Source organism: Meles meles, chromosome 12 (genome assembly GCF_922984935.1).
Source record: "Meles meles chromosome 12, mMelMel3.1 paternal haplotype, whole genome shotgun sequence".
NCBI lineage: Eukaryota > Metazoa > Chordata > Mammalia > Carnivora > Mustelidae > Meles > Meles meles.
This window is the reverse complement of record NC_060077.1, coordinates 21458574-21486448: the sequence shown is the minus strand read 5'-3', so window position 1 is coordinate 21486448 and position 27875 is coordinate 21458574. Positions and strand designations below refer to the sequence as shown.

Sequence of the window (27875 nt, the reverse complement as noted above, 5' to 3'; positions counted from 1 at the left end):
GAAGGCCTGGGGAGGTGGCAACTTCTAGAAGCTGGAAGAGGCAAGGGAAAGGAGGCTCTCCCAGCGCCTCTGGAGGTGGCCAATTTCTGCTCAGCAAAACTGACCTCGAACTTCTGACCTCCAGAACTACGGCAGAATGAAATTCTGTTGTTCTGAGCCACGGTTCCTGGCGGTTTGTTTTAAGAGCCACAGGAAACCAACCCAGAGGTCTTCACAACATGCCAAGCCAGGAGGACCGGATCAATATTTACAGCCAGACGCACTGGTGGACTGAATGAGGATTTCTGCAGGTGGAGCCCAGACGCAGGGAGATTTTAAGAACTCCCGGAGAGATGTCAGGGTTCATCCAGGGGTGAGACGCGCAAGTCTGGAAGCTGGAGGGGTCAAAGGCATGGCCACCTCACACAGGCTCCCCGAGCTGCTTCCCAGAACTGTGGCCACCTGTCACTCATGGGCCTCCCGCTGGGACCCTGGGCACTTGAGGGCAGGGGTCCCGCTCGTCGCCCTGCACTCACCATCGCCAGGCAACAGCTGTGGCACCTGCTGCACGCCACGCCCCATGGACCCAGGAGTGAACAAGACACGGGCCCAACACAGACCAAGGAGGCAGGACAGGGGCAGGCCCTAAAGCACTAGACCCGGGGGTGGTGGGGAAGGGTCTACCTGGGGGCTACAGGACACCAGAGGAGGGAGGACTAGAAGCTGCTGGAGGGATGTGTCTCCAGAGGAGATATCTGAGCTGGTGTTGAAGGAGACACAAAATCGCACAGCAGTGGGGCCACATCCATCACCCTGTACGCTCCAACTGCTTCCAAAAGCTCCCAAGGCTCTGCCTGAGGACTTCCCTCTACCCTCGGGGCTGGGGTGCCAGACAGGCCAGACGTGGCCAGGAGCTAACCCCCCAGAGGCAGCCTTCAGCCAGCGAAGGACGGACCTGATGTACGCACACCCCAGCTCCCACCTCCCGCAGGGTGCTTGCCCATTGGACACGGTGCCTGGAGGCCCTCCGTCCTGCTGATGAACACACCCAGCAGTGGCCTCTTTCCCTGCCCTGTCTGGCTTCCCCAGTCCCTGGGCAGACGTTCCTGGGACCACCTCCCACACAAAGCATAGGCAAGGGAATAGAGCCCTGTGTGTCTGGGTCTGCTCCGGGGAAACCCACAGTCAAGCAGGTGATATATTCCTCGCAGAAGACAAAACATCAGGAGAAGCCCCTGGTACGAGAGAAAGATGTCAAGGTGATCACCCCCACCCCAGTGCTGCCCCAATTGGCCCCCCTTCTCGTGTCAGGTGCTGCCTTCAGCAAAACACCTCTTCCGTAGTACCTCGTCCTCTCGTTGATAAAGGAAGGTGCTATTTACATCCTCTTTTACTTTTAAACAGGGAAAATGAGCTCAGAGAGGGAAAGTCTTCATAAAAATCTGAAAGGGCCTCACCGCTCTCCCCCTTGCTCGTAGGCTTCAGCCACACACTTGCCTGGAGTTCCTTGTACCTGCCGCCACCGCCTTCCCCCAGAAAGTTTCCACTTCAGGACCTTTGCCCTTGCTGTTCCCACAGCCTGCAGGAAGGGGCTGCCTCCTCCTCCACTTTCAGCTCTCTGCTTAAAAATCGGAATGATTTTGGGGGGCTCAGTCGTTAGGTGTCTGCCTTCAGCTCAAGTCATGATCCCAAAGTCCTGGGATCGAGCCCCGCACGGGGCTCCCTGCTCCGCAAGTCTGCTTCTCCCTCTCCCACTTCCCCTGCTTGTGTTCCCTCTCTTACTGTGTCTCTCTGTCAAATATATAAATAAAATCTTTAAAAAAATACACAATGATTTTTAAATCATTGAAAAAAATAATTGAAAGAATAATACTTCGCAACACATAAAAATTCTTTGAAAAATCAAATTTCGGTGCCCATAAAGAAAATGTGAGGGGAGCACGCACTCAGTTACATATTGTCCCTGGCTGCTTGGGCAGTAAATGGCAGTCAGTTGTGATGGGGCTCTTAGGGTTCAAAAAGTCAAAAACATTTACTATCTGGTCCTTTACAGGAGAAGCTGGTGGGTTCCTACCCTAGGGTGTGGAGGGGCCTTGTCTGTCAATGAATCCCTGGGGCCTGAAAAGGGCTAGGCCCAAGCAGGGGCACAAAGAAGGTGTGGATGATCAACGTAAGGCCCCACCCCCAGGAGGGAGTTGAACATCACCTAAGATTGCAATGGGTGGATGAATGAATGAATGAATGAATGGAAATGAATATATGCACCTCAATGGGAAGCCAGAGGCATCATCCCTGTGGCCCAAAGTCCCTCCATGGTGTTGCAAACCAGAGTCTGACATCCCCTGGGCGGGCGTCCCTCCAACAGCACCAGCCTGGCCTTGACATTCTGTGGGCCCAGAACTCTAAAGAGAGGACGTGATTCATTCCACAGAGCCTTTCACCAGGAGAGGAAGGAAACCAGCCCTCAGATCTGGAACCAAATTTAACTTCTTTGCTCCACACCCCCCACCCCCAAACACGCAAACACACAGAGCATCTCTCTACCTTGCTGGGGAGGGGGTCCATCTCAGCAGCCAGGGGGATGGCGGGGGGAGGGCACTGGTAATTACTGACTCAGCTTTCTCCTGAAGGAGCACCTCACCACTCTCTCAAAACACAGTTGGAGAAAAATCCTCAACGGAAAGAGGGTTTTCCAGAGTTAATTCCTCCCTCCTCCCTGCTCTCAGCACTGAGACAAAGGGGGCGCTAAGAAAAACAAGAGACTAAGCAGGAAGTAAGGGCCTTGCCCTGCACTGGGGACTTCTGGTCCAGCAAATAAGCACCCTTATTAGCATCCTTAATACCTGGGAGACAGTGCCTCATTTATGTTTCAGGTCCCAGTGGGAAGAAATTGATATGGTCACTCTATGGAATGTTACATCTGAAATCGATACATTATTTTTATTTCCCAAGAGAAAGCAAGTTCTTCTCCATGCCAATATACATCCCAAAGTCAGGGAAACATCAGTTTAAAGGTTCTGGAATGGTCATATTTATCCTGCCATGCCCTTTGGGTGTTGGCCCAAGGTTTTATCACAAGCCTCCTAAAATCTCTTCCGTGGACACGTCAGTGTTTACTGTTCTTTGCCTGCTTCTTCCCGTTCTGAGTGGGGAGGATCATAGCAGCCCACACATACAAGGGAATTCTGCATTCACTAAGTTGCTAAGGCCACCTTATCCCCAGTCCGTAGCGAAACCTTCTCTTGACTGAGCACATAACTCAACACAGGCAGGAGTGTGTATATAAAATCAGTGTTCCCTGTTCTGGGGTATGTCCCCTGCCCCGGAATCCCAGCTGTCTTGCAAGAACCAAGGACCATTGCACCAGTGTGGTGAGCACTCGCAAGACAGAAGGCCCCGGCAAGGACCCTCAGTGCTCTTTGTCCTAGCTGTGTGACCCTGGAAAATCTGCTTGCCCTCTCTGAGTCTCCGGTTCAGGGAGTATTAGCCCTGACCTAGCCACCTGCTAGGAGGTAAATGTTTTCGGGGTGGGGGGGGGGCAGGTAAACCTTAAGGAATATACACCATCGGTCACCAGCATGCACCTTCCCAGGCTGAAGTTAGACGGCCTTTTCCCAAAAGAGAATCTGATCACATGGTGCCCCCTGCCTGGATCTTTGGAGGGGCTCAGAATTAAATCCACCCCCTTTCCATGGCTCTGTGCCTGACCCTCCAGTCCCTCTGCCCTCAGCCTACAACACTTCCCTTGCTATTCTGCTCCCGTCACAATGCCCTCTGCTATACTCGCACGGGGAAGCCTTTGCATATGCTGTTCCCTCAGCCTGGAAGAACACTCTCTCCCCACCCCCCTCACCCCACCAAACACACAACCTTTAGGTCTCAGTCTTAATGGACCTTCCTCAGTGTGAATAGTGACTGTCCCCCCAAAATTCATGTGCACCTGGAATCTTAGAAAATGACCTTATTTGGTCTTTGCAGATATACTTACTTACTGAGGTCACACTGGATTTGGTGGGGGGTGCTAATCCAATGACTGGTGAAAAAGAGACAGATATACAAATAGAAGCCAAGGAACACAAAGAATTGCTAGAAGGTGCTAGAAGTCACCAGAAGTGGCAAAAAGAAGGGTCCTCCCCTGGAGCCCTGGAGGGAGTAGAGCCCTGCCCACACCTTGATTTGGGACTTCTAGCCTTCAGAGTTTGAGAGAATACATGTCTTTGTTCTAAGCCACTCAGATGCAATGACTTGTCATACTACACTCAGTAAAGGAGGAGCCAACCCTTCAGAGAAACTACCTCCATCAGACTTTCTTTTTTTTTTTTTTTTTTTTTTTTAAGATTTTATTTATTTATTTGACAGAGAGAGAGATCACAGGTAGACAGAGAGGCAGGCAGAGAGAGAGAGAGAGGGAAGCAGGCTCCCTGCCAAGCAGAGAGCCCGATCCATCAGACTTTCTTCAAAGCATCCTGCTCCTCTCCCCCCACCCCTGCAAGGTTCTCCCCCCTCTTCAACCCATAAACTCCTAGAGGTAAGGGATCCTGCATGCTAGCTTCCCTACGGCTAATAGCAAACAGCAGCCATCCAGCGGTATTTCCCAAATGAATTCAGATGCCCCAAGGGAAGCTCAGAGGTCAAGGGACTCCGAGGTTTGCCCTGCCACCCATGGGAGAGTTCCAGTGACAGCCAGAAAAGAGAGTGGGCCTCACCCACTGGGACGCCCACTTGCTGTCTCCTCCCAAACCCAGGCTCCTGTCTCACACCCTCACTGCCTGACTCTGCATTTATGAAGCATGACAGGCACACAGTCCCAGGGCTGGACGTGACATGGCACCGACTTGTAGAAAAAAAGTAGGTCCAGCCAGAAGAAAGTCTCTATTGGGCCTTGGCCCTACTTAACGCCGGCACAACACTTGCTCATCGCCCCTTTCAACGCAAGGCCTCCAGCTCAAAACCCATCGCGATGGCAACGTTTATGTAGGTGGAACTGTGACACGGTTTGGTCTCCTTTGTTTGTATTCTTTTTTGTTAAGATTTATTTTAGAGAAAGAGGGACACAGAGAGGGAGCTCCTGCTTCCTGAAGGAGCAGGAAGGGCATAGGGAAAGGGGAGAGAGAATCTCAAGCGGACTCTAGCCTGGTGCAGAGGCCTACGAAGGGCTCGATCTCACGACCCTGAGGTCACGACCGGATCGGAAATCAGAAGTCAGAGGTGGGGCACCTGGGTGGCTCAGTGGGTTAAAGCCTCTGCCTTCGGCTCAGGTCATGATCCCAGGGTCCTAGGATCGAGCCCCGCATCAGGCTCTCTGCCCAGCAGGAAGCCTGCTTCCCTTCCTCTCTCTCTGCCTGCCTTTCTGCCTACTTGTGATCTGGCTGTCAAATAAAATAAAATTAAAAAAAAAAAAAAAAGAAGTCAGAGGCTTCGCTGACTGAGCCAGCCAGGTGCCCCTCCTTTGTTTGTACTCTTTTTTTTCTTTTTAAAGATTTTATTTATTTATTTGACAGAGATCACAAGTAGGCAGAGAGGTGGGGGGAGGGTGGGAAGCAGGATATCCACTGAGCAGAGAGCCCGATGGGGGCACGATCCCAGGACCCTGAGATTATGACCCAAGCTCAAGGCAGAGGGTTAACCCACTGAATCACCCAGGCGCCCCCTTTGTTTGTATTCTTAAAGCAAACTACCCATGGCCAGAGGTGCTGGTTTTCTTGATGTAGAATAATGATACAAAATATCAATATAATTTTATATTAATATATGGATTACTGATTATTAATATATTTAATAATTATATATTTTAATTTACCAACTCAAGTACTTATTAATATTTACATATTATATGCAATTGATATAATTAATACTGTGATAATATATTGTTATTTTGTACTATAAAATATTATTTTATCATTTATATTATTTATTATATAATTAATTATAAAATTATAATAGATAATATAAATATATATTATTTATTATATAATAATAAATCATAATAACGGAGGCACACAGACGTGGCAAAATTGGGATGGTGTGTGAATGACAGAGCTGGCGGGCCTCTATACACGCCCACCCATGCCTTCACTCACTCAAGCAGAGATGCAGACACATCCACATCCCTTGCGTAGTTCTGGGATAAACCCCTCAGCTGTAGCCAGGGTCAAAACATATGTTATAGGACCAGGCACCCGTAAGAATCACCTGGATGGGGCACCATGGGGGGATTTCTTTCTTTTTCGGTATTTGTTTGTGGGGTTTTTTGAAAGCTTTTATTTATTTGAAATAAAGAGAGGGGAGAACAGACGGAAAGGGAGAAGCAGACTCCCCACCAAGCAGGGAGCCTGATGCAGGACTTGATCCCAGGACCCCGGGCTCATGACCTGAGCTGAAGGCAGACACTTAACCACTGAACCCCCCAGGCGCCCCGGGGATTTCTTTTTTATTACAAATGCTCAGGCTCCATCCCAGACCTACTGAGTGTGGGCCTCCAGAGGGTGGACCCAGCAGCACCCGGAGTTTTTAAAGCTTTCTGGGGGGCTTCTTCAGAGCAGCCAAGCTCCAGGCACTTGGCTGCTGCTTCCTCCCCAGTGAGCCAGGAGTTGGGTCCACGGTGCCTGGAGCGCATCCTGGAAGAATTAAGACCCAGGCCTAATGCATTTCTCCTCAAAATGACACATGCCAGGGCATGCCCAGAGTCCATGAAAAACAGGTTCTTTATTATTTCCAGGCCAGCCCTTTGTGCGGCACTGGGTACGTCCTGTGAAAGTTCACGATCGGGTAAGGGAGGCCAAGATATTTCCAGAAAGCACATCGTGATGCAGCAGACATTCTCCCAGGGACCGAGGCGCCACAGATACAGATTCTCAGACTCTCCCACAGAAAGCAGGGGCCGGCCACGTCTATGAGGATGGCCGGTATCAAAAACACAGAAACGGACAATCGCTGGTGGGATGTAGCGACGCTGGAGTCTGCGCACATGAAATGGCGGGAACCACAATGGTGGGAACATAAAATGGCGCCGCTGCTCTGTGGACAACAGTATGGCGGCTCCCCGGAGAATTAAAAACAGCATTACCATAGGGTCGAGCAATCCCACGTCTGGGTATAGACCCAGAAGAATTGAAAGCAGGGCCTCGAAGAGATACCCATACACCCGTGTTGGTAGCAGCACTGTCCACCACAGCCACGAGGTGGGAGCCTCTCCTGTGTCCCCTGACCGATGAAGGGACAAACACAATGTGCTCAATCCACACGATGCAGTTATCATCCAGCCTTAAAAAGCAAGGGAGTTCTGACACAGGCTACAGCATGGGTGAGGACGGGACGCTGGGTGACATGAGCCAGTCACAACATCCAAACGCCCCGCAATGCCACATACAGGAGGCCCCTGGCATGGTCAGATTCAGGGAGACAGACGGGGGAATGCTGGGTGCCAGCGGCTGGGAGAGCAGGGGAGGGTGACTTCGTGTTCAAAGGGCACAGAATGTCCATTCTGGAAGCTGCCGAGTTGTGGAGCGGGATGGTGGGATGGCAGACCAATGGTGTGAATGTACTTAATGTCGCCATACTCTTTGCCTCAAAACAGCAAAGATGGTAGGTGTCCATTATGTGTATTTTTCACCATCATTTAAAAATAAATAAATTTTTAAAAATCTTGTGCCAGGATGTGGCCTGTCTTGGCACCCAGCTACCTGGGTTCCTATCACAGTTCAACCGCGCACTAGCTAGGCGGCCTTAGGCAACATAACATGTCTCTCTGTGCCTCAGTTTCCTCATCTGTAAAATGGGTATAAAAACACGAGCCCGTCAGGAGGATGAAGGGAGGCAGAGGGCCCAGTTCACAACACGTGCTCCACATGTTAAGTATTACCGCAGTGCTTGTGAATATTACCGTCCCCCCTCCATACCCTGCTGGAGCTCGGGGGTTCTGGAAAACACACCCACGTAAAGAATATGTGGGTCCGGGGGGATGAATCTTTGGCCTTGTGGTTTATTTAGTATCGGGTGCCACTTCTGAATAAGGGACAGACTATGTGGCACACGTGGGAGGTGCAGAAATCAAACTCAGTGAGGACAGAGGTTGACGAGCCCTGCCCAGAACCCCCTGCCCTCCGCTTGCTGGGTGACGCAGGCCTGCCCTCTCCGGGCTTCAGCGACCGCTGCTCCTCCAGCCCCAGCCTCCTGTCAGTCTGAGAGTGAGAAGCCAAGCCCTTGGTCCCAACAGTCAACACATCTCACCCCAGGGCCCCACCAGAACCCCAGAGGTGGGGTGAGGGATGGCGGATGTCCCCAGGTGGCCACGGGGTTAGAGCATCTCAGAAACATCCAGGCCTTTCTGCTCCTGATGCACAGGCTCCAAGAGGCCAGATTTGGGAACTGGTTTCCAAGAGAAAGTTGGGGGTTGGGGCCATCCATGAGCCAGCCTCACTCAGGCCACCGGCTTCATTTATCAAGGGCCCAGAGAGGCAGGACACAGAGTCCTTGGCCTCAGGCCAAACATTTTATTCCAAATCCCCACAGGAGGAGCTCTGTTGGTTTCTCTTGTCAAAGAAACACAACCCCGATATTGCAAGGTCGTCCAACAAATGCAGATATGTTTAACACTGATACTGCAGAATTATTATTATTATTACTACACTAATAATAATAACAGTGGCCAAAGACACGCCCAACACCGGGATAGTAAGAACTTCACAGACCACATGTCCGTAATCCTGACGAGAGCCCGCTCTGAGGCAATTCTACCATCATTCCCATTGCACAAACACGGAAACGGAGGCCGAGGATCGGACTTGCCCAGAATCGCACAAACGGCAAGCGGTGAAGACAAGCCCTTGAACCCAAGCTTGCCTGAGACGAGAGCCCACCTGGTATGCTTTCCTCTTTCCTCCTCCCCAATGCCATGACCATGTCTTCAGCTCCTATTATGGGCACGATCCTTAAAACCCTTTGAAGGAGGCACCGCCGTCACACATGACTTGTCCAGAGGCAAGAATGGAACTCGGTTCTGTCTTTCTGTGGAGTCATGGTCATCCTCACTGGGCTGTGACTCCAGAGGGTCTTGTCCCATTTCTGCTGCCCTTCCCCCCAACTGGCAGCATCCCCTCAAGGTTCTGCTCACCCAGGGCAAGGAAGGCAGTGGGTGGCATTTCTCCCGCAAAGCCCGGTGGACTCAGGCCCAGCCAGAGGCAGGTGGCCATGGACCAGGCTGGGGGCAGACTCCGGCATGCGGGGAACAGATGGGGAAGGGGATTCTGCCACCTTGCTCCCCAATGGGACACTGCCAAATGTGGAACGATCCTCCCCAGGGGGACATGATGGCTCAGCATTGCCCCTCCCAGGGCTGCAGGGCGGGGAGAGGGAGGACCGGGCTGTCAGAAGTCCTGAAGACCACGGATTGGGACACTTGCCAGGTCTCTGGGCAGCTGCCTGGCCAGTGTGCACCACCAGGCACACAGACACCACGCTGCAGCAAGGGGGGTATGGATGGTGCAGGGAAACCCATTCCCACTGCCGAATCAAGGAAAGTGCCCATCCCCCACCGGTGAGTCCACAGTGTCGCTGCCCAGTGCCAAGGGAGCCAAGGGAAATGAGCAGGGACAGTGGGTCCCCATGCTGAGTCACCTCCCTCCCTGACCCTCAGTGTTCTCATCTGGAAAAAGGGCTTGCTATTGCCCACCTGGTGGGGCCATCCAAAGGGTATGCCCTATGAAATCACGCTATTCCACCCCTGCTGACCTCCAGAAATCAGCATGTTGGTGTTTCAACCCAATATGCAGACGGGCGCAGTGTGCAGCCCGAGCATAATAAATGCTGACAAAAGTGAGCGCAACAGGGCGTACTTTCCTCATCCGTGGGACGAGCATAAACCTTGTTGTACCTGCTCCCAAATCCCAAACATAAAAAGCAGGCAGCTGGGGCGCCTGGGTGGCTCAGTGGGTTAAAGCCTCTGCCTTCGGCTCAGGTCACGGTCTCAGGGCCCTGGGATCAAGCCCCGCATCGGGCTCTCTGCTCAGCGGGGAGCCTGCTTCCTCCTCTCTCTCTGCCTGCCTCTCTGCCTACTTGCGATCTCTCTCTGTCAAATAAATAAATTAAAATTTAAAAAAAAAAAAAAAAAAAAAGCAGGCAGCTCGCCTTAGTTCATAAGGCAAGGTCCCAACTATGCCAGAGCGTGTATGTCATATCTTCCCATGTGTGTTACATCAAATATAACTAGCCCATCGAACATTTTAAAATGTTGAAGTTTTGGGGGCGCCTGTGTGGCTCAGCTGGCCAAGCAACTGCCTTCAGCTCAGGTCATGATTGTGGAATACCAGGATCGAGTCCCACATCAGGCTCCCTCCTCAACAGGGAGTCTGCTTCTCCCTCTCACCATCCCCTCTCTTGTGCTCTCTCTCTCTCTCATTCTTTCTCTCTAAAATAAAAAAATAAAATCTTAAAAAAAATAAAATATTTAAGTTTTTAAAAAACAAGTCACCATGTGGTATAGCCACACAATGGAATATTATGCAGCCCCAAAAAGGAATGGAGTCCTGATATGCTTTAAGACATGGGGAACCCTGAAAACATTACACCAAGTGAAAGAAGTCAGTCGCCAAAGGCCACACATTGTATGAGTCCATTTACAGGAAATATCCAAAACAGGCCAATCATTAGAGACAGAAAGGAGATGAATGCTGGTATACCCACGGCTGTGGTCATTGGAGGGCAGGAGACGATGATAGCCTGGTCATAACAGTGCTCTAAATTTGATCATGGTGAAGGTCTCAGAACTCTGTGAATATAAAAAACCACTGAACTGTACACTTTTTAAATTTTTTTCTTTGGGGACATCTGGGTGGCTCAGTCAGTTAAGCATTCAACTCTTGGTTTCAGCTCAGGTCATGATCTCAGGGTCATGGGATCGAGCCCCACGTTGGGCTCTGTGTTCAGAACAGAGTCTGCTTCAGATTCTCTCTCCCTCTCCCTCCCCTCTGCTCCTCCCCACTCATGTGCTCGCTCTCTCTCTCTGTCTCTCAAATGGGTAAATAAAATCATTAAAAAAATTTTTTGCTTTTTATGTACTTTTATTTTTTTACTGAACTCTAATTGACATAAAACATAATTACTTCAGGGACTCAACATAATGATTCAGTATTTGTTAATTATTTGAGAGAGAGAGAGAGAGAACACAAGCAGGAGGGGCAGAGGGAGAGGGAGACTTTCAAGTTGATGCTGAGCTGAGTGCAGAGCTCAACGCGGGGCTCGATTCCATGACCCTGAGATCGCGACTTGAGCCAAAACTAAGAGTCAGGCACTCAACCAACTGAGCCACCCAGGCAGCCCAACGATTTGATATTTGAATACATTGTGCAAAGATCACCACCATAGCTAGCTAACATCGATCACCATAGTTACAAAAATTTTTTTTCTTCTTGTGATGAGAACTTTTAGGATCTGTTCTCTTAGCAACTTTCAAATATGCCATACGGTATCATGAATTAGAGTCCCCATTCTGACACTGCATTCCCATATTGATTTTACAGCTGGAAGTTTATATTTACCCCTTTCACCCGCTTTTCCTATCCCCCCTCCTGCAGCCCCCACCTCTGGCAACCACCCATCTGTTCTCTGTATCTATGAGCTTGATTTGTTTTGATTGTTTGGTGGGAGGGGGGATTTTTTTTAGATTTTACATAGAAGTGAAATCATATGGTATTTATCTTTCTCTTATTTCATTGAGCATAATGCCCTCAAGGTACATCCACGTCACAAATGGTGTTCTTTTTAATGGCTGAATAATATTCCCTTGTCTATAGCCCACATCTTCTTTATCCACTCACCTATCCATGGACCCATAAGTTGCTTCCATACCTTATGTATTATAAATAATGTTGTAACAAACACGGGATGCCTATATCTTTTTGACTCAGTGTGTTGTTTCCTTCAGATAAATACCCAGAAGTGGAACTGCAGGGTCATATGGTATTTCTCTTTTTTTAACTGACATATAATTAACATAATATTGTTAGTTTCGGGTGTAAAACATAATGATTCAACAACTCCCTCCATTACTCAGTGCTTATCACGGTTAAGTGTAATCACGTCTGTCACAAAATGACATTATTACAGTCTTATTAACCACACTCCCTAGGCTGTACTTTTCACCTCCATGATTTATTTTATAACTGAAAGTTTGTACCATATTTCTATTTTTAACTGTAATCTGAATTTGTATACTTTATTTTTTTTTAAGATTTTATTTATTTGACAGAGAGAGACATAGCGAGAGAGGGAACACAACTGAGCAGGGAGCCCAATGCGAGGCTCAATCCCAAGACCCTGAGATCATGGCAGACATTTAACTGACTGGCATCCCTGTATACTTTATTTTTTATTTTATTTTATTTTATTTTTTTTATTTGACAGAGAGAAATCACAACTAGGCAGAGAGGCAGGCAGAGAGAGAGGAGGAAGCAGGTTCCCCGCGGAGCAGAGAGCCCGATGTGGGGCTCGATCCCAGGACCCTGGGATCATGACCTGAGCCGAAGGCAGAGGCTTTAACCCACTGAGCCACCCAGGCGCCCCTGTATACTTTATTTTTTTTTTTTAAAGATTTTATTTATTTATTTGACAGAGAGAGATTACAAGTAGATAGAGAGGCAGGTAGAGAGAGAGAGGGAAGCAGGCTCACCGCCGAGCAGAGAGCCCGATGCGGGACTCGATCCCAGGACCCCGAGATCATGACCTGAGCCGAAGGCAGCGGCTTAAGATTCTGTTTTTAAGTCATCTCTGTACCCAACGTGGGGCTGGAACTTACAACCCTGAGATTCAGAGTTACATGCTCCACCGACTGAGCCCACCAGGCACTTTAACTGGATGAATCGTATAGTACGTGAATTCTATCTCGATAAAACTACTGCTGAAAAGGTGAGTCAAGTTCAAGAAGGAGGTTAACTGAGGAACACTCCAGGTGGTACAGAACTAGGAACAATGTTCAAGGTGATACAAGAATGACCAGAACTTGGGAAACATGGAATTGATACGTTAAATCCTCAAAGCACAAGCTATGGGTGGGTTCAAGTCCCACCTCCTGAGTGGCCGCAGGGGCTCGACTTTGCCTCTCTAGACCTCGGGATCCTCATCTGGAAAACAGGAACAAGAAGTTTCCACCTCCTGGAGCCACCATAAGAACTACGTGAGCTATCAGTGTCTGGGGTATCCCGGGGGATAGATAGACGTCAGCGTTGTTACCGGTCACCTCCATGGCTCTGCAAACAAACTGAGGCTCATGGAGGGGACAGGACCTGCCTGAGGTCACAGGCTAGGAAGCCCAGGGCTCGCCCTCTGAACCTCTGTCTTCAACCGCACACAAGCCCCTCCTACCCAGTCAAGAGGCCTCACCGGAGCCAGCCACACCCAGGTTGAGAAGTCCTTTCCGGAAAGTGAGCCCGACCTGAACCAGCCGGGGATTGGCTGATGGCCTGCCAGACTACAGGGCCTCCAGGAGCTGCCAAAACTCCCTGAGGTCCAGCTTAGCAAGGGAGGCGCAGGGGGACAGGGGGAGGGCTGACGGAAAGGCAGGAGCCTAGCACAGCGCTTTCTACATAGGCTATTTTATCTGGTCATCACTATTATTCACCCTCCTCGTTGTGATTTTCACCCAGATTTTCTTTGGGACACACCAGTCATTCATTGGACAAATATTGACTGAGCACACCTGCTGTATGTCAGGCACTGTACTGGGGACAGGACAGTGAACTAGACAAAGTCCCTGCCCTCCTAGTCCCAAGGAGAGACAGACATTAGAGAAAAAATACATACTTTTCAGACTGCAGAGGGGCAGGCGTCGGGGGGAATGGTCTTGCGGAGGGCTGTCCTCCACCTCTGCCCTCATCCTCTGTCACCTGCGGGACAAGCACCTCCTCCTTGTCCTCCAGGCTTCCTCCCTGCCTCAGCCCGAAGTCCATTCTCTGCTAGGCAGCCAGAAGAATCTCTTTAAAACCCAAACCCACATCCTGTCATGAAGGGCCTCCACGCTTACCATCAACCCCATGTTACCCTGCACTGTACCTCCTGCCTGGCTTCCTCTGCTCCTTTGGTTCTTCTAGCATTTCCAACTTGCTGTCTTAGGGCCTTTGCACCTGTCAGTTCTTCTGCCCAGAACCCTTCCTCCCAACCCCCAACCCCCCCCACCCCCCGCCCCAGGCTCTTCAGATAGCCCTTTTGTCGCCTTCAGGTCACTTCAGCTCAAAGTTAATTTCCTCAAAGAGCCATTCCCTTATTCCTATCTAAAACAGATATTTGGGGCGCCTGGGTGGCTCAGTCGGTTAAGCATCTGATTCTTGACTTCAGCTCAGGTCAAGGTCTCAGGGTTGTGAGATGAGCCCTACATCTGGCTCATGCTGGGCATGAGCCTCTTTGCCCTTCCCCCACTTCTCAAAAAAAATAAGTAAAATAAAAATTAAATAAAACTACCTGTCTTATTAATGGGACCGTGAACCTGCTTCCTTCCCCACTAGAATGTCTGGCCCATAAAGGCACTGAATCCTGTCATATCCTTAATACAGAGGTGCCTGGGACAGAGCAGGTGCTCAATAAATAGTTGCATGGGATGGATGGAGGCATGGATGGATGGAGGCATGGATGGATGGAGGCATGGATGGATGGATGGATGAGGAGTAAGCAGGTGGGTGAATGGATGTATGCACACATGGGTACATGGATGGATGGGTGAAAGGGCAGAAGGATGAATGGGTAGATGGGTGGATATATGGATGCATGATGTATACACTGATGGACAGAGAGATGGCGGGTCAATTAAAGGGGGGTGAATGGATTGATGGATGGGTGGATGGACAGAAGGGTAGTTGGATGGATAGGTAGGTGGAAGGATGGAAAAACGGATGGATGGATCAATGGACAGATGGGTTAGCAGATAGGAAAAAAATAGATGCGTAAAAAGAAGGATGGATAGAAGGAATGGAAAAGTAGATGGAGGGCAGGTGGAAGAATCAATGGAGGACCACATCCTTTGGGAGGTTCTGGCCATGTGTTCATGAGTACAGCATCCTGAATTCAAATCTCTCATGAGTATGGTTGTCTGAAATGGGCGAAAGTATGGTTTTCTGAATAGGCGAAATGAAATAAAGCATGTAAAGCATTTAGTGAGTGCTCAATGAACATTAATCATATTATTTTAGCTATTGTTAAGCACTGTAATATATATCTAGGCGGTTCACATTTTGGTTGATTTTGGTGGGGTGTTTGATGTATGTGTGTGTTTTGCTTGTGTCCTACAACGAATCTGGATTGTTTTTGCAATAAGAACTGTCCTCTACAATAACTCTATATTGTTTTTGTAATAAGAACCACCCACACAGTTATACTTTGAGCTTAGCATCTCTCTCTAGCATCATCTGGGGTTTCAGGCCTGGTCCAGCCGCCTACTTTACAGCTACCCCCTCACACTAGACACACTCTGGAAACAGAAATCCCCCAGGATCGTGCTCCCCGTGGAAGCACTGTCCAAGAAACCCGTCTGGAGACCGTGGATCATGAAGGGCACATCCAGGTGCCCAGGTCACAGCCCAAGCCAGCAGCACACGAGGTATCTCAACACTGCCTCTTGCCAGACTCCTCCCTCTGTGGTCCAGCCCCCGCAAAATACGGTTTCTGGCAGCGCATTCGGTACCACGCTCCATAACAAGAGCCAGATGAATCATTCGCAAGTTTGGGAGACATCTGGGAGGTGCCATACTGTTGGGAGGACAATATTTGATCTGGAGAACCCCAGGGGTACCCCCAGGATTCAGCAGCCATCTTTCAGAGCAGCTGAGGTGGCTGAATGGAGCCTGGGGCACCACTAATGGGGGGCAATGAACAATGCAAACAAGTCGTGGGTTTCAGGATCAGCCCCAGGGGCAGGCGATCCCAATTACGGATGTTGGGCTGGGTCACCAGCCTCACGTACAAACAGCCCCACAGAGCACCAGCAAAATAAAGAGCGAACCACTATGGTGGCCTATCACTGATTGCTTACTGCATGCTGGATGGTTTATCACACAGTCAAGGGTGTGGAGCCCTGGGTAAAATGTCCTCTCAAGCAGGGGTCCCCTGGTGGCTCAGTTGGTTGAGCTTCCGACTCTTGATTTCGGCTCAGATTATAATCCCAGGGTCATGGGACTGAGCCCTGCGTCAGGCTCCGTGCTCAGCAGAGTCAGCTTAGGACTCTCTCTCTCCCTCTGTCCCTCCGCTGGCTCACGCGTGCTCTCGCTCTCTAAAATAAATAACAAAATTGGAAGAAAAAAAAAAAAGACCCCCAAGCAATGTGGAATCAGATGGCAAGACAGTAGTATGATTAGCAACTGCGGTGACAGTTCATGACAAGGATTCACTGTGAAGATCACAGTAAGTACTTGATCAGCGTTTTTGTTACAAACGTTCCAAATGACGATAATTGGGAGAGGGCCCTGACTATGAACATGGCCCTGCCAGCAGCCTTCGCATATTGTGCCACAACCACCTTCTAAGGGGAGACCTCCTACTAGCCCCATTTTACAGACAAGGAAACTGAGGGTGGGTCAAGTTGCCTAACTCACCCAGGGTCCCAGAGCAAGTCGGGGGCGACATCCTGTGCCTCCGTGGGTATCACCAACCCTAGACTCACCTCTGAAAACCAGCCTCCACTAACCCCTTCCTCTCTCTAGCCCTCTGGGTCCCACTGACGTCCAGGTGACTTCCAAGTTTTCAGCCCTTCTTAGAGGTTGCCAGCTGACCCTGCCCTTCGTTCCAGGGGGAGCTGAGCCCAGCCTCACATCCCAGCCACAGCTAGGGGAGGAGGAGGAAGGGTTCCTGGTGAGCTCATCTTACAGGGGGCCACTTCCAGCCCCCTGGGACCATCCAGCTGCTGTAACTTGGACAACGCCCAGGCCTCCGCAGGGACAGGAAACGTCCCTGAGTGATAAGGATCAGGACCAGCTTGTAAGAGCATCCAGAACACTTTGTGTGGGCCAACACACCCGGCCCAAGCTCCATCCTGAGCCCCCATCTCTGACCTGAGCAGCATGGGGCACTCCCCAGAGGAGGTAGTCTGGGGGTCCCCTGAGCCTAATGTCCAAATTCACCAGTGGCATACCCCAACATTCCTGGAAAGGGGCTCACTGCTTAACACCAGAAAAAAATACATACATATATAAAATGATAGCTAGCAGGAACTATGCATTTGCTGTTCGCCACGCACCTCTAATCCCTGCCCTACAATAACTCACTGAATCCTCAGGCAGCCTCCCTTCGCAGAGAAGTGGAGGCTCAGAGAGGGGACATGATCTGCGTAAGGTCACACAGATGGGAGGTCCCAGAGCCAGGACTGGAACCAAGTCAGCTGAGAATTAAGCCAACAGTCTGAAACCCAAGACAAGGTGCCAGCATCTTTCAGTCATCGGTACGTATACACGGCGTGACCGACAAGTTCTAGAAATCATACTTCAAAACATTGCCACTGGTTATCTTTAGAAGTTTAAGAGTTAAGTTTAAGCTTAAGAGTTTATTCTCCTCCTTTTGGATTATCCATATTTCTAAATGCTCCACAATGAAAAAAAAAAGTATTGTATTATAATGTAAATGTATATAATGTAAGGGTATTATAACAAGGACAAAGAGAGGATAAAAATTACTAACTTGGAAAATGCAACACGAGTCACTTAACAAGTAGTAATCTCAAGCCACTACATGCCAGGTGTGGAGGGGACAGCCGACCCACCAAAGGTAACTACGAAGGTATGAGAACACCCCAGTACTCCCGGGAGAGGCATGCACCCGGTGGGGAGGGGGCTTACCTAACAGCACCACCCACCCATCCACCAGGACAGAACAGACAGCAACTCGCCTTTGAACCCATGTTCACCCAGTGACCTCGCTAAGAGCTCCCCACCAACCTCAGAGGCAGGCGTCAGCATCCCCATTTCACAGGTGTGAATACCGAGGCAGAGAAGCAAAGCCACTCCCATGGTTGTGGACCCAACAGCTAGGGCCGCACGGCTCCAAACCTGAGCAGTGTCTTCAGGCTGCTGCCGCTGCCCATGGAAGAGCCACCTTTGGAGGGTGACTCAGGCCTCAGAACAGGAACTGGGTGACACCCAGAGAGCTCCTGTGGAAGCCCAGCTGACCCCAGTGAAAGCCAGGGCAGATGGCTCACACTTGGGCTGCGGGGTCAGCCAGCATGCTGGGCATTCCAAAAATCCCTCCCAAGAGTTTTGCTGCCCCCTTCTCCAACAAACCCCCCCACTTTTAATGAACCGGACTAAGGAAAAGCAGAGGGGCTGTGATTAAGGCACATGGACAAAGGTGATCCTGGGAGGCTTGAGGGCCTCCTTTCCGGAGCTAGTGCCGAGAGACAGTCACCAGGCCCCCGTCGCCTCTCCGAGATGGTGGTCTAGTTGCCAACTAGCATCCCCAAATTCCGGGAGCATCATGGGAAACAGTTTGGCTGCAAAGCTGACAGAAGGGGGACCTGGAGAATGGTGACCCCAGGTCCTGGCTTCCCATTATAGCCCTGAGCCCACCATTCTCTGCTTCCTCGTCTAGCTCCCCTGAGAGGGCAGGGAACCGCATCCCAAGCAGCCCCAGGGCCAGGAACAGGCCCTGGTACACAATGGGCACTTAATCAATAACAAAGATGAGAAGGATCAACTGTCCCAGTGTAGGAAAGGAAGCACTGCAATGGGAATTCTCAGGGGAGAGATGGTGTTTCCCACGGGGCCAGCAGAAGATGGGAAGAAGGCATCGGGCCACCTCGAGCATTATTATAGGAAGTCTGGGTTTGCCGAAGACAGGCCTGAGTTCAAATCCGGCCTCTGCCACTTCTACCTCAAGCTGAGCAAGTAAGAGGCGTCTGGGAGTGACCCATCCAGTTCCCCTTCCCTGGTGAAAGAGGCCCAGAGAGGGGTAGGGGCTCACTCAAGGACACATAGCAGTGTAGGTGGTGTTAGAACCAAGTCCTGACTTCTGGCCCAGAACTTGTTCTACGACACTCTGTGTTCTCTCCCATGACCTAGGATCCCTTCACGTGCCAAGTACAGTCCCAGGCGAGCAGGTGGTCAGTTCCAGAAACAAAGGCAAAAGTTTCCAGGCTGGGGCCTAAAATGAAAGAGATGATCATGGGCCGCTTCCCAGGCCAAAGGGCCCTGGGAGTTCTCCCGCCAGCGACGGCCGGCCCAGGGCCCAGGGCTATGCTCTGTGGGCACGGCGCCCAAGGCCCAGGCTTCGCATCCGGGCAGGTTGGCCGGCGCCAGTTCACACGCGGACCTCAGGGTCCCCAGTGTACCTGCTGGCATCCCCTTCTGTTAAGAGCCCCGCACACCCTGAGTTTCCTTCCCCCCACCGGTGTCTCACCGCCCCCTGGGTAAACAGGCAGGTCCCAGAAAGGGCTTTCGTCACTGAGGACATGAAACAAAAAAGAAAAGAACTATAAACACTGGGCTAGGAGCTGCAGCCTGACCCAGCGCCTTTGAAAATACAGCTGGGTCCCTGACGGGCGGGACACCACCCATGACACTCACACACAAAGGGGCTCCGGGGCTCCCTGCCTGCCACTAGCTGCAAGGTGGGGTCAGGGGCAGTGCTCCGGCTCTCAGAGGCTCGGCTTCCTTGTCTGTAAAATGGGAACGACACTAACACCTGTCTCCATAGGCTGAAGAAGGACTCCCGCTAAGGATGAGATAAAATAATGCACAAACCCACGTGTCTGTCCGAGGAGCTGGAATATAAGAAGCAGTCAATCCAAGCTAACTGTTATTTCTTATTATAGCTTCTGTTACTATTTCTGCCGCTACCACAAGCGAGAGAGATTCATATCGTGATTTACAAAGCAAGTCCTTGGTGTATCTTACGCACATTGGTTTTAAAGACCCCCCCCAGGTGATCTTTTATGGGGAAGGGTTCCCATCTTGCAAATGCCTACCAAGTGCAGGAAGCTTTATACGGTTACCTCACCCTGTCCCACAAGGACCCCACAGGGAAAATCCTAGCATCTTCTTTCTGCGGATGAGAACCGAGGCTCAGAGGCCAAGTCACTTGCCCAAAGTCACACAGCAATGACGTGAGGGAGAGAGGACAGACGGCCGGGATGGTCCAGCTCTGTCCTGCTTTACCCCCGGGGGAGGCAGCAGGGGGAGCGGGTAAGGACCCAGGCGCTGTGGTCAGGCTGCCTAGACCTGCATTCACCCTTCCCCACAGGGACCCTGCCCACACAACTCCCTCTTTGAGCCTCTTCTGTCAAATGGGGACATGAGAATCACAAGAAACACAGATGAGCACAATGCCTAGGAGAGAATGAAGACTCCCTACTTCTTGGTTTTATTTCACTATAAATAACAGCAATGTTCTCAAAAGCCAAGTCTCAGCCAGTGGAAAAAAGGCAGCCTCACTCATCAACCCCAAACTTCTTTTTTTTCCCCAAGATTTTATTTATTTATTTTTAGAGAGAGGGAGAGAGGAGGGAGAGCATTCACAAGTAGAGGGAGGGCCAGGGGGAGAGGGAGAGGGAGAGAATCCCAAGTAGGCTCCCCGCTGAGCATGGAGCCCAATGTGAGGCTTGATCGCACAACCCTGAGATCATGACCTGAGCCAAAACCAAAAGTCAGACACTTAACTGACTGAGCCACCTGGGTGCCTCAGCCCACAACTTCTGAAGGCACAGAGGCCCAGGCAGACCACCAGGTTCACACAGGTCAAAAAGGCTCTCCTTTCTTGCCTCCAGTGACATCCTGGCCCATCCGAGACTCACCAGATGGATGAGGCAATGCTTATAGAGGTGAAGCAACCTGCCTGGGGTCACACAGGAATCCCATGCGTGGGGCACCCCAGAATCTCTACCAAGCCCACCCAGCTTCCTTCAGAAACCCACCCCTGAAACCCAGCAGAATCCCATTGTCCCCAGCACAGGACTGGGCAGGAACACACGAAGAAGTGAGTGAGTGACCTCCACCTCTTGGTGGCCTAGCTTGGGTGGCCTCAAACCACGGGCTTCTGAAACCCATGAGCGCTCCCACCACAGGCAGTGGAACATTCCTGAAATGCAGGGCTTCCAGGGCTCCTCCCTGGCTGGACTGGGGCTGCCCCAGGTTTGAGAGTGCAGAGCGGTTGATAAAGGCAATTGGTCCCTCCCCAGCAGGTAATGCACGCCCTGGGGGAGAGAATGTCATAGGAACAGGGACACATTTACGGACAGCCCTCTAGCCGCAGCAGAGGGGGGCAGAGCACCTGCTCAGAAGCTGAGGTCCTAGAAGCATCCCTCTCCTCACGCCTTTTCCCAGGGCCCTGTGGGTTCCCAGGAGCAGAAGAAACCCCCCTGGGCTTTTGCAGACTAATAATAATACAAGACAGTAATGGAGAGAATGCTGACGCACACACAATCATTAGCACGTGCTACATATTAGCCCAGTTAACGAGGCAGACGCCAGTATTCCTCCCAGTTTACAGACAGGGAACTAAGGCACCAAGGTTTAACTGCCTGGTCCAGAGTCACACCCAGTGGCTGGGATTTGAACCCAGGCAGTCTGAATACATATTCCCACTGGGTACTGGGAATATCCAGTCCTGCAGAATTCCACGTTCCACCCCAGTCGCACTCACAGGCACCAGCAGCTGGTCATCCACTGAGTGCCAAGAGTTACACAGCCTGACCAACGGTCACAAGCATGGACCCTACAGCCACTCTACAGATGGGAAAACTGAGGCTCGAGGGGTAATGAGGAGAGTGGACAGTCATATGACCCACAGCGACAGAGCTGGGATTTGAATGTAAACCTGACTCCTCCCCAGCCTCCCCCCCGGCCTCACTGTGCTCCCTAGCTGGGCTGCACCAGCTGCGGATACCACAGCCTGAGCAACTGGAAACCAAATCCAAAGCAAAAATCAGTCAAGGGGCACCTGGGCGGTATGGGCGGAAAAGTGTCCGATTTTTGATTTCGGTTCAGAGTCATGGGATCGAGCCCCGCGTCGGGATCCACACTCAGCATGGAGCCTGCTTAAGACTTTCTCCCTGTCCCTCTGCCCCTCCCCGCTGTGCTCTCTCTCTCTCTCTCAAATAAAATAAACCTTTTTTGAAAAAAAAGTCAACCAAGACAATGGTGCCTCACCTTCTCACTTCACATCACAGACATAAAACACCTGCTTGCCCAATATCATGTTTGGGCTTTCACAGCAGCTCTGCCTGAAAGGGCAGATTTATTCCCATTTTCCAGATGGGGAAACCAAGGCTCACACAGGTGAACTGCCTATTCTGGGTTATCAGCTCTAACCAGTCTCCTTATGCAGAAAGAGCCCTCCTCTGATGGGTCCCACACAAATCAGGCTCCATGGTGCTCAAAGCCCTCTCCGGGCAGACCCTCCACCCAGACTCCATCCCACCCCCGTCGGAAATCTGATGTTGATAGGGTGTTTTACTGCTCAGGAAACACAGACTCTCTCCCTCTCAGGTTCCATTTGGGGAGTACATGTTCTTCTGCCCCACGCTGGGCTCAGCCATGTGACTTGCTTTGACCAACAGAGAGCAGAAGGAACACCAATGCCCGAGTTCCTGGTAGAGACTTTCTGAGGCACCACGGGTCCCCACTGAGCTCCTGAGCATCTGCTATCCATCACAGAAAAGCGGCTGCCCATCAGCCTGGGTATCAAGATAAAGATACGTGGGGCAGACACATACCCAACTCAAAAGCTTGATGTCCAGTCTGCTCCCCAAAACCCAGCCAAGTTCAGCTGAGTCATCTGCTGACCCAGCAGCATGAAACAAATGGTTGCCATTAAAGGCCACTGCAACTTGGCCAATGCTTGTTACACAGTATTATAGGCAAACTGGGCAGATACAAAGCCACCAATCTCTAGAGGGAAGCAGGTGGGCTTGTGTGTACAGTGGGCAAATACCTTCCAGGACACGGCCCCCAGCAGGCTGGGTTCAAACCCAAGGGCTGCAAAGGGTGCTGCCTGTAGGAACCATCACCCTCCCTACGGTCATGCCAAATGCTACCCCACGGCCACCTGTAAGGTGAAGCCATCCACTGCCCCCTCCCCAACCCCAAAATACACCAGCAGGCTCTCTCTCCCATGGCCTCAGGAGGAATGTGAAACGTTCAACAGCTCAGGAGGGAAACGGGGCAGGCTAGATCCACATCCCAAACCCCCTTTACTCCAACACCTCCACATCCTGGAATCCGCCCTCCAACCGGAATGCAAGATGCGTGCAAACACACAGAACAGGGCCGTCTATTACACCGCTGTGTGTCACGGCAAAAAGCATGCCACTCGATGCCCACCCACAGGGGATCTGTTCAATAACGAAGAGCACCTTCAGGCATTGGGGTATTAATTCAGCTTTTTAAAGAGTAGGGTCAGTCAACACATTCTGAAACAGGAAGGAATCCAAATCTATTTTTAATGTATGTGTGAAACTCTTTGTTTTATCACCGCTGTTGTTAAAAGAATATGTCTACACAGATGGATTCATCTGTTGATTCCATGACTATCTGCAGAGCAAACAAGTGAAGACAGACAGGGTTTCTGCCTTCTCGGAGCATAAAATCCAAAAGTGGAGGAGGCGGAGGGTAGTGACTCCACTACAACACGTAACAAGAGCGGTAACAATCATTGCACATGGAGCAATGACCACCTGCCGGGCTCTTCTCCTTCGCTCTGTGCAGCAACCCTCAGAAGGAAGACCCTCGATTCACCTCTGGTCACTAATGAGGAAACTGGGGCTCAGAGAGGTTACATCACCTGCCCAGGGTCACACAGCCTGTCAGTGGCAAAACCAAGATTCAATGCCTTCCACATGGCTCCAGAGTGAACATAAATATAACTGAGGCACCTGGTGGCTCAGTCAGTTAAGCAGCTGCCTTCGGTTCAGGTCATGATCCAAGGGTCCTGGGATCGAGCTGCTCAGCAGGAAGCCTGCTACTCCTTCTCCCACTCCCCTGCTTGTGTTCCCCCTCTCTCTGTCAGAAAATTAAAAATAATAATAATAAAAAAAAAAACTTAGATAAATAGAATGTGACAAGGGCTGATGCGGGAAGACTCACTTGTCGCTTAAAATACTATCCTGTTGTAGGGGCGCCTGGGTGGCTCAGTGGGTTAAAGCCTCTGCTTTCGGCTCAGGTCATGATCCCAGGGTTTTGGGATCGAGCCCCGCATCAGAGAGCCTGCTTCCTCCTCTCTCTCTGACTGTCTCCCTGCCTACTTGTGATTTCTGTCTGTCAGATAAATAAATAAAATCTTTAAAAAAAAAAATACTATCCTGTTGCCATCTTTGAAGTACTTGGTATGTTACATGTTACTCTCACAATACAAATATATATAGTGTACATGTGTGTACCACTTCTCACTTAGGGATGTAAGTATCCCAAGATGATGCTCTGGGGACATATTTAAATTCTTAACAGAGACAAGGCTATAGAACATTTCGAAGTTCATCTAACTGAGCAATTAAGTGACAGAGCAGTGGTGTGGAGCAGAAGTCAACCCATGATCATTTGCACACCTGTCTCCCTTGACCACCTGTCACTTTTCCCTCCCATCCAACTGACCAGATTCCTGAGGAGTGGATTCCGGAGGGCAGAGGCTCTTTTGAATTGCCCATGTATGATGCTCAATAAAATATTCATCACATGAAGGGAAAGATGTGTGTGTGTGGGTGTGTGTGTATCCCTCAAATGAAACAGTATGCTTCTAAATGACGGGAGTTTGAATAGTGGGAGTGGATAGGACTCCCAGAGCCTCGGCTTCATGAACTCCACTGTCCCCCTAACAGGAATCAGCCAGGTTTGTTGTGAAAAATTAAAAAAAGAGAGAGAGTGTTTAGCCCAGAGCCTGGCACATATGGGGGGTTCAACGAACAGTGGGTGTTCTGATGTGTTCTGTGCTTTACAGTCTCTCCAACCATACCATTTTACAGAGGAAGAAACCGAGGTTGTAAGAGGGACAAGGCTTGTCTGGGAGTCGCAGTCCTATCTGCCTAAGTGAGTGGAGTAAGGAATACTGAACTAGACAGAGATCTTCCTGTTCTCTCCTTTTTTTAAAATTTATTCATTTGAGACAGAGAAAGAGAAAGAGCATGAATGGGGGGGAGCACAGAGGGAGAGAGAGAAGCAGACTCCCTACTGAGCAGAGAGCCCAACATGAGGCTCTGGCCCAGGACCCCAGGATCATGACCTGAGCAGAAGGCAGAAGTTTAACCGACTGAGCCACCCAGGCGCTCCCTTCCTGCCCTCTTTTATATCCCAAACCTGGCAAAAAAGTTTCCTCCTTGGGCATTTAGAGAGTCACAGGGGGGTGTGAAGAGAATTTTTATTCCTGATGATCTTTCATTCATTCAGCACGCTCTGTGTTCTGGGCATACCAATTAAGTATGCAGTTCTCCAGTTAAGCCATGCTTTCGCCTGGGCTGCTCCTTCTGCTGGAATGTCCCCCCCTTGCCTCCTACTCATCCTTCAGGACTCAGCTCAAGTGTCACCTGTGGCTGCCCAGCCCCCCCCACCCCCCCCCAACCAGGTTGGGAGAGGTGCCTGAAACACATCTTGATGACAAGCCAAAATGGTAATTATCGCACCCATGACTTAGTGAGCGCAGACCAGTGCATACACGGTGCCTGGCACTTCCGTGTACTGCTTCCCTGAACTCACATAACGACCCTTTGAGCAAGGGGGCGTAGCCCACTGTGAGACCATTTTACAGATGAGGAAGTTGAGTCTCAAACCAAGTGCAATACCCGAAAACCACAGCCGGGAAAGGCGTGCTCTCTCTTTTCTATCCCTGTCTCCTCCTGGAAGCCTTCCTGGGTTTATTTTCCCTGCTGCACCCTGGTTCAGCCACACCAGCCTGAGGCTTATCCACTCCACCTTACAGATTCCAAACATCCACAAGCTGCAAGTTGAAAGGAAGTTTAAATCCCTGCTCTGCCCCATTACAGAGTCCTGCATCTGTGAAATGGGAATAATGAGCCCCATGTGCAAGTGTGGAGTCCCAAGGATGTGGATGTTTATGACCATCCCTGGGCAGGTAGCACAGGGGCCCTCAGCAAGGTCTGCTGAATTGAATGGAATACTGGCACGATCTTCAGGCCACCTCCCTCGGGGGAGGGGGGATCCCTCCTCCCAAGAGACTGCTCTGTCTTCAGAAGGGTCTTCAACCACATGGCTCCCTAAATATCATACTGACCAATGTCCATATGCAAGTTCAGATAACCACCTCTCATCTGGATTTTTCTAGCAGCCCTTCCCTGGCCTCTGAGCCTCCTAAGAGTAAGACAAGCTTCCCAAAACACACATCTGACCCTCTCCCACAGAGAAACTTCCACGGAATAAAGTCCTAACTCCCGTGAATGGTTGACCTGGCCCCAGCCAGGGTCTCCTGCCAACACCCTATGCTCCCTCCTGCATTCAGGACATTCTGTTCCCTTTTTCCGGCCCACAACACCATCCTCTGCCCCTGGTAAGCTCTCCAAGAAACTAAACCCCCTGCCCCTACCTCTCTCCCTGCCAGAAGGGAGGCATCACCCACTCAGCCCATTACCAGAGCGCTCCCCTCTAGACAACCGCCTCCTTTCACCAGGCTTTACCCCTCAACGCTGTGACTGCTGGCCTCCTCTTGGACACAGTGTCTTGAAATATTTATTGCATAGCACACACGCATGAATGAATGAATGAAGCACATCTAAAATACTCCTCAGGGGTTCTTTTTCTGAATTGGTCAGAGATGTGTTCTGGAGATGCCGTGAGGGAAGATATGCTCAGGGCCAGACAGTGGGCTGTTCCACTGTCAAGGCCAGGCTTGAATGAAAGCCCTCAGGACCTTCAAGTGTGGGGGGGGGGGGGGGGTTGTCCCTCCACCCTCAGAATCTGGGGTGAGGGTTGCAACCCCAACATCAAGAATGAACCTTGATGGCAGCCTCAGTGGACTGCCAGAATGTAATGCCAGGAGGACAGAACCTTCACTGCCCTGTGTCTGCCACAGAGTAGGTGCTCAAGACACACATGGGCTGATTGAATGAGCGTGCTCATGCACCCCGCTGAACCATGCATCCAGACCCCGTGATGGAAGCCTGCCCTTCTCTCAGGTTAACTGCACCCTTGTCAAGCATACAAATCCTTTAAAAAACGATTCTCCCTCCAACCACCAAGCCCGGAGCTAGTGCCTGCACGGCTCCCTTGGGAACTGTCCCAGGGATGAGATGCCAGGGTCTGGAGGTGAATACATGTTTGTCCAGGAGGCTCTGTGGATTAGGAAAAGGAAAGCTGAGCCAAGGGAGAAGCCTCGTAGAAATGCCCTGGTTACTGATTAGCCAAACCCCAGAGCTTCTCTCTTGCAAGGAGGATCAGAGGGGCCATAAACCCCTCAGGAGGAAAGCTCGAGTTAAATAGCTCTCTAATCCTGCAGTTTAAAAAGACAGCGAGTTGCCTTCCTGGAGCTTCCCTGGGATACTGGAAGGGAAGTGCAGGGGATGGACCTGGGAAAGAAGGTGCCACAGAAGGAGGGCCCACTAATATTTACAGAGCCCCTACCTGCTTTATCACACCTATTAATCCTGCCAGCCACTCAGAAGAGGGAGCACTCTCTGACCCCCCCCAATCCCACCCCACTTTGCCCCGAGGAGAGACCAGGCTCAGAGAGGTGAAGTGTTTTGCCCAAGGTCACAAAGAAGCTACAAAGCAAAGGGCTCTTTCTTTGTGCAACAGGTACAGCCCTTTCCCTTCCAAAAGGTAATGGCTGCTCCTGGCTAGAGAAAGTTCAGCCCCGGGCCGGCAGGAAGCCCAGGCCACCTAAGGCGGCACGCGGAGGTCACACACCCCGCTACAAGACGAGAGCAGGGCTTCAGGGCGCGGCGCACGGGCTCCGAAGCGAGTGTGTGCCAGGAGAGTGTGGAAAGGTCAGGGCTC

General features: G+C 50.8%; 1 protein-coding gene across 3 annotated transcripts in view; it reads right to left on the bottom strand.

The window, feature by feature from the left end:
* Nucleotides 1-27875, bottom strand: part of KIAA1671 (KIAA1671 ortholog) — a 186147-nt gene that overhangs the window by 157324 nt on the left and 948 nt on the right. The gene's annotated exons all lie outside the window — the stretch shown is intronic.